Raw genomic sequence first — 7,863 nt, 5'->3', positions numbered from 1 at the left:
GGAGGTATATTAAGGACTATTTGCCAGTAGGAAGACAATTATTTCTGTGCAAATTGTCTAGTGTACAAGCAATTAGAAATTAAATTATACATGTATCCAGTTAGAGTGCAATACTCACATGCTGAGCTTTGTTTTGTTTGGCAATATATTTCTTTTCCCCGAAAGCAACTCTTTACATCTCCACACAGTAGTTAGTGGTCCAACGCAAAGTAGTACTAGTAGACAACTAAAATAAAACCATATTCATTGGGTTCCCTCATAGGGCTCAGTCTACTTGTCCTACTTATTCTGTGGCAATTCAAATCTAGCTGTTGGATGCACTAGATTACAGCTGCTCTGGCCGTTGATTACAAATGTAAAACTATATACAAATCCCAAAATGCAACCTAACCCAGCTGTTGTACACTTTTGCAGAAGAACTGTCAGCCAATTAGATGATACATTTGTGCTTAATAAAGCTAGCTAAATTGAATAGTCATATTCAAGGGCAATGCAACGCTAGACCCAGCATGTTGGGCGTAAGTTGCCGCATGTCCTAATTTTATATGATCAACGGCTGTGGTGGTGCTGCAGGGATCAAGCTGGCAGCACGTTAGATTGTGGTTGCTTTGCCTCCTCTTGTATGAAACTATTATTGCGCAGGCTGCCTAAATTATATGCGTAAGAGGTAGAGTAGACCACTATGAGAACAGCTGCTGCTTATATGATGGTTCTACTTTGCAAGTGGAACAACTGCTTAATTTAGACATTATACACCTCACAACTTGCTGGGACATGGGCAGCTTGGTGTCCGGTGAGTGCTGGCGGATAATGTAAGCCTCGGGCTCACGCATGTGCCCTTCTTACAATATACATTTATCATGATTAGCGAAAAAATCATACCATTATCATGATTAGCGAAAAAAATCATACTTTCAGAACATCATGTACTACACATAGCTATCGAGTTTCATGAAAAAATGTGCATTTTTGTGATTTAACAGCAGAAGGAAAAAACTTAAGTTCGCATAAAAATTGCCACTCGCAAAAAAAGGAAAATTATACAGACATTTGCAATATTTCTGTGAGATGTTTTTCCTTGACCTACCTAGTTCAGTTGGATGAGCTCACATCTGACCTAGACACTAGGTTGGTGCTATTTGCATCTCCCAAACTGAAACTATCCAGGTTCTGATGTACCATGCACAGTAGTAGTGCCTCTGAAGATGTCTAAAAAAACCATCTGAAGATGCTGCTGCATTTAATTCTCCCCAACCAACCCCAAAGTCAATGATGGCACTGTAATTAGTTGGTTAGGATCTAATCAGAGGTTGGCACAAAGGGTGACATGATTACACAAAACCACTTCCTCCCAAGATGAAAAGTAGACAGTCTCCATGATTCCCTGCAGAGAGCTCAACTACTAGATCCTCTGCGTACACTGATACCCCTTCAAGATAAATTAGATAAATTAGTTCAGTCATAGATCTAATTTGGCCAGACCACCACGAAGGTTTGCAGGCCTTGTCTTGCGTTGCCCTGCTGGTGGAGCTCATACTTTCTCGGCCGAGATTCCTGGGTGGGTTGAACTACAGTACATCAGAATTCAGAAGTGCAGCAACAGCACCAGTGCTAATCCTCTATCTCCGGCCCTAACACGCGGTATGGGCCATCAATCCACGGGCAGTTTGCCCATAGATTGCCCGAAAAGTTACATACATAAACACATCCGCCAGTGGGTGGCAGTGCTGGCACGATGCCAGCACCAGTTATGATGGCCGCATTAGGCTGATCACAATGGGGAGAAACTTAGGAGTAACATCACATACTCCAATACAACTTTACTTATGTGGCACATATTTAATGAAGAGAGAGATGCTTGTGGTAACTAGCTAAGTTACCGGAACATCACACACTCCAAGAAACAATGAGTCTATAACCTAATAAATACATTGTTGCATGACACTATAGATGTTCCTACCCACTATGAAGGTAGTAACATAGTCTAGGAAAGTGTGTAAGTTACTAGCTTATGTTCTTGTCCATTGTGACCAGCCTTAGCATCTACACTCAGCATGTGATCATGCCCTTAATTAATCCACTCTGCACGTGCTAATCAAGAGGAGGGCGTGAGATCCAACCGGTGCAATGAACCTGCTCCTACGTGCGTTGAGTTGGGAACGCAACCGTCGCCTGATTGGGCGTCGACGCAGCCTGCAAAGACAATCCAACAGATTAATTAAGTTTCAGTAGTAGTACTCCGTGTCAGCAGCAGCGATCGACTTCTTTTATTTTCTCTGCATCGATTCGGTTGTACTACAACCGATTTTCATCTCAGCGTAGATTTTCTCCTTAGACTAAAGTGAATCTGTAGAAAGCTACGTTCACATTTCCCCCTTAGCATGGTTCCATGTCAATTCCTCGCTATTTTACACCGCGTATGGCCGCTCGCTAAGAGCATCCACAACCGGGCATCTCAAACAACCCTCAAACGTGCGCACAGACACTGGTCTGCCCGAAAGTGACGGTTAATAAAAATACAACCCAGACGAATGTCTCAAACGGGTCTCAAACTATCGGCCTAACCGGCACCCCTCATATCCAATCAAAATCTAGAACGGTGGTCGGGCCCTTCCCCGAATCCTGCGCAAGTGGGAACTACATGCAGCGGGCTGCCTTTTTTTATACGAGGGTGGCCCGACGCGACCGGACACGTTCGCCACATCGGACCCGACAGCTCGACCCCACCACAAATTTCACCAGTCCACCAAACCCACCGCTCTCCTCCTGCCTCCCTCCACAAATTCCCGCGTCCGAGCCCTCGCTGTCGGCCACCCTTGCTCCCCCATCCTTACCGCCGTCCCCCATCCGCCGCCCTAGATGTCGTCCAGCCCGTGTCCCACCGCCGCCACGGAGGCTGTGTCTGCGTCGTCCGTGGGTGTCCCGTCCTTGGCTCCGTCCTGCAATTCAGAGAATGTCACCCGAAGAGACCGGCGACAAAGACATCAGAAGAGGGAAGTGGCGTCATAGGGAGTGGATGTGGACCTTGACGAACAGTTGTCCCGAACCCCGCCCATCCAGCCTCTGACCCGGTTGGGACAGAGGAGACAGCCGGATGGGGCACATTCTAGAGAGTTCCCGACAATGCAAATGCTTCGGGGGACGTCTGTGACTCGCCGCCGCTCGTTCGATCACGGACGGGCCCAGACACCCACGGCGCCACAGTTGACCACGTTCTGTTCGTCAAAATGACACAGTAGGACTCGGTATGTTTATTTTGCTCCTCTTCTGATAAACCTTGCATATGTGATGACCAATGTTTCCCTTTAGTTCATTTGAAACAATGATAATTGTAGAAATTTATCATGTCGGACATGATCAATGATAACCGTGAACTAACCCAAACGGAGTATGAGTTGGGGGATCCAACTTGTCCTACATTTGAAGTTGGTTGCACATCAAACCCCAATCCGAAGAAGAAAAAGAAGGGAAAGGCGCCCAAGGCTAGATGTCCGGCATTCACAACTTTCGGGGATATCTTGTTGGTTAAACCTTGGTTGGCGACAACCTTGGACCCCCATATGTTGGCGGACGTGAGCCTCTTGGATGAGCATGCAAAGAAGCAGGTGGCGGGGATGAAGAAGGAGATCAACAAACGCAAAGTACGAAGTGGCGAGGGCGCGGCTATGGCAGCACCGGAACATGAGGCAAGGATGCATGCGGAGCATGCAATAAGGATGCAGGCAGAGCAGGACGCGAGGATGCCCGCGGAGCAGACGACATTGATGGCGTCCATCAAGTGATCCGTCATGCTCAGACTTTGATTTCTTCTTGGCATATTCGGACTGTTGAACTTTGATTTCTTTTGCATTGTTGTATTTTGTTTCGAACTGTTGAATTGTGATGAATTTGTGTCGTATGATTGACGTGCATTGATTGCATGGATGTGAGGATGCACATTTGGGGTGTTCGGTTGTGTGGCAGGTTAAATGAGGGATCGTCTGACGCTGTCCGTGGACACGCCTGTGGGTGCATAGGGGGCCGGATTTGCCAAAGTCCAGCTATAGATGCTCCAAGGGCTTTGGTAGCCCGGAATCCCGGGAGAATCCCCGCTTATTCCCTGGCCCAAGAAACCACGGGCCGGAGCAGCCCCAAAAAATCCACGTGCCACTTGGACACCCATGTGGGCGAGGGAACCCAACCCTTTCCACGGCCTTTCATCGGGAGAGAGTTCCACATATCGACAGGTCAGGTAGGAAAACCCTCGTTCGCTCGCTTTCATGACAAAGAGGCGACGACGCTTCGGTTCGACGCCTCTCGAGCTTCTCTATCCGGCGACTGGGAACAGTGGTTCCACTTCCTTTGGCATCGCCCCCTATGCTCTACAACTGCATGCTCGTCTGCCCTCCTTTGTGTTCGTGTTCCTCCTCCTTCTATCAATGTAAGCCCCCTCCTTCTCCTCCTCCTCCCCCTTCTGGCTGGTGTCCAAACACGAACGGAGATTTTACCCGTGGTGGTTCAGAGAATCCATGTGAGAAGAGAAATCCCCCCTTGGGGTTCTCTTGCCTTGGGTTTGCCATCCCCAACAACCAAATGAGCCCTAATTTTTGGAATGCATATAATTTTATAAACTCACACCATCCTCTACCTTGGGCGGTGCACATAGTTAGACATTTTGGTTGGAATCCTTGACAACCTTGAAAATTTATCATAATCACATTTCTCTTTCGGACCTAATAACATGTGCGCCATACTCGGCTCCCATCCTAGCCATGATTTTTTTTTGCAAAATCTAGCCCTTTTGAGAGAATTCAATGACATACGACCCTCCCCTGAAAACTATTGAATCGGATCCCGCAAGTTCGCGCGTAAAAGAGTGTGACACTCTTCTTGTACATTTGGACTCCATCCTTGATGTTGAACTCCCGTCCTAACCGAAGGTCTTCTGAGCAGGGTTTGATTCAGTTTCGACCAGGGGGGCATACATGTCTCGAGTTCCTCAAAAGGGCCAGACTTGTCGATAGAAATACTCAAGTCGTTGTCACCTCCATCATTATTCTTTTCGTCTCTGATGGCTCACATCATCAAATCCGCCTCCCCCTTGTCTCATAACCCTAGGGCTTTGATGTCGTTCCTTCGGTCTTGATCCTCATCGACTCCTCCTTCTACACCAGCTGGTCGCTATCATCTTCCCATGTCGGCCAGTCGACTTCGCCACCATGGTCTCATTGCCCAACTCAGAGTCATAGCGGACTATCAAGCATGCCGATCCATTACCTCCATCTTCTCTTCGCTCTGAGCCCAAGAAGCAGAAGTGTGCTCGGGGTGCCGACGATCCATCCACCAACCCCTAACTTCTTCAGTGAGGTCATCGGTCTCGGCTCGGTGTCTATCTCCGCTTCATGTTGATTGGAGGCTCGCCGTCGCCACCAAGCTCCGGCAGTGTCACATTAGAGAAAGTGTCAAAATGCCAAAAGCAACAACACTTGAGCAAGTCTTTATCTTTCATGAAGCCTTAAATTCTATCCACACTCAAAAAGCAAAATGCTATGCTATTCAAGGTTGACTTTGAAAAAGCATACGATAAGATTAAATGGCCTTTTGTCCACAAAATATTGAGACTGAAAAACTTCCCTGACAAATGGTGTGATTGGGTGATGCACACCATGAGAGGGGGTCAGGTGGGGTGAAAGTTAATGACAGTGTGGGACATTTCTTCAAAACTTTCAAAGGACTTAGGCAGGGGGACTCTCTTTCTCCTCTACTATTTGATCTAGCAGTAGATACCGTAGCCATAATTATGGATAAGGCTAGGATTGAAGGGTATATATATAAAAGGGGTCCTCACTGATGTTCAAGATAACGAGGTGAATATGCTGCAATATGCTGATGACACTATATTCCTGTTACAGGATGATGAGAAATCAACTAGAAATCTCAAATTTATACCGACTGCTTTTGAGCAAATGTCTGGATTGACAATAAACTTTCACAAAAGTGACATATATCTATTTGGGGAAGCAAAAAACAAAGGTGATCTGTATCAAGAGATTTTCACTTGTGCCCTTGGTGAAATGCCTCTGAAATACCTTCGCCTGCCTGTGTATAATAAAAGAATTAGGAATAGCATGTGGAAAAATGTGACCGAAAAAATTGAAAAAAGGTGTGCTTGCTGGCAGGGCAAATTTCTCAATATGGCTGTTAGAGTTACACTGGTGCAATCTTGCCTTACAAACATACCCATATATATGATGTCATTCTACCTACTCCCTGTCGGAGTTAGGAAAAAATGGATTTCTATAGAGCTAGGCTGGTGTGGCAAGCTGAAGAAGATAAAAAGAAATATCACTTAGTCAAATGGAAAACATGTTGTCACTTAGTCAAATGGAAAACATGTTGTCTCCCAAAACAGCAAGGGGGTTTGGGAGTTACCAATCTTGAAATCTTCAATATTTCTTTACTTGCCAAGTGGATATGGAAACTAGAAGATGAAGACAGACTTTGGCAAGATATAATTAGATCCAAATCTATTAAAGATAAATGTCTATCTGGGATTAAACATAAAAATGGAGACTCACAATTCTGGTCTAGTCTTCTTAAAATCAGGAAATTTGTTTATCCCCATATAAAAAAAGCTTGATGATGGTAGAAATATCAGATTTTGGGAAGACTGGTGGGTCGATGACAAATCCTTGAAGGAGGCCTACCCTTCTCTTTATTCCATTAGTAATGATAGAAACATTTATGTCAGGGAGGTAGTGGACAGAGGATGGGGGATGATTTCTTTCAGAAGAACCCTTTTTGGGGATTCTGGAAAACTTTGGGATAGTCTAAAAAAGAGATGTGAGGAAATCTTGATGCATGGAGGAAGGGACAAACCTATGTGGATGCTATCTGTGAATAGGAAATTATTTGTAAAATCTCTTTACCTACATCTCACTAAAACAGATGTGGGCTTCCCACAAAAATTCCTGTGGAAAGCGAAAGTACCTGCGAAAATTAAGTTTTTCCTGTGACTTTTGAATAAAAGAAGTATTCTAACTAGAGATAATTTGCTAAAGAGGGGTTGGAAGGGGACAAGCAGTGTGTGTTATGTGGAAAAGAGGAGAACATTGATCACCTCTTCTTTCCTTGCTCTATTGCTAGGCTCATTTGGAGTGTGGTTTGGTGTGCTTTTGATTTAAAACAGATCCTGAGGGATTTGAATGATTGATTTGGAAGTTGGCTTAAGAAATTTAATAAAAATGACAAAAATGGTATTGACTGGCACTTCGGCCCTGCTATGGGCGATCTGGAACTGTGGAAATGATGATATTTTTGGCAGGAAACATATAAATGACCCGATTGGGATCATCAAAAGAACGTGTAATTGGATCACTGACTGGACTGTTTTGCAGAAAAAAGACCCAGAGGAAAAAACGTTGATGCTAGGAGCAAAACTCATCGAACATGTGGCAAGTGAGGTATACAGGGCTTCGCGGGGTGGCGTTTTGGCGTGCTAAGGCTACAGATGTGATGATGCATGCTTATCAGGAATTAGAAGTAAAAAGCTGTTCCAGCTCTTGTTGTCTGCTCTCTAAGAGCTTGGTTTCTCTAATGAAAATCGGAGGAGAAACCCTCTTTTGCTCAAAAAAAAAAACTTGAGCAAGTCCAAATGAACACCCCAAGTTCACAAAACCATGTAGTGTGGCACCAAGTCAGCAACTGCCAGGGGTACAACCGTACAAGAGATAAAAAGTCAGCATCTGCCAAGCTGGTCCCACACGAACTACTGTTGAGTTCGTTTCTAGGAACCGGAGCGGAGAATGCCCGCGGCTGACAGGTGGGCCCCATCCCACAGTCGCACACGTCCTCCCCGGTTTAAAAAACTCCGCTCCTCCCTCC

This window comes from Triticum aestivum, chromosome 7A (assembly GCF_018294505.1).
Source record: "Triticum aestivum cultivar Chinese Spring chromosome 7A, IWGSC CS RefSeq v2.1, whole genome shotgun sequence".
In the NCBI taxonomy this organism is placed as follows: Eukaryota; Viridiplantae; Streptophyta; class Magnoliopsida; order Poales; family Poaceae; genus Triticum; species Triticum aestivum.
This window is presented reverse-complemented; position numbering follows the sequence as displayed.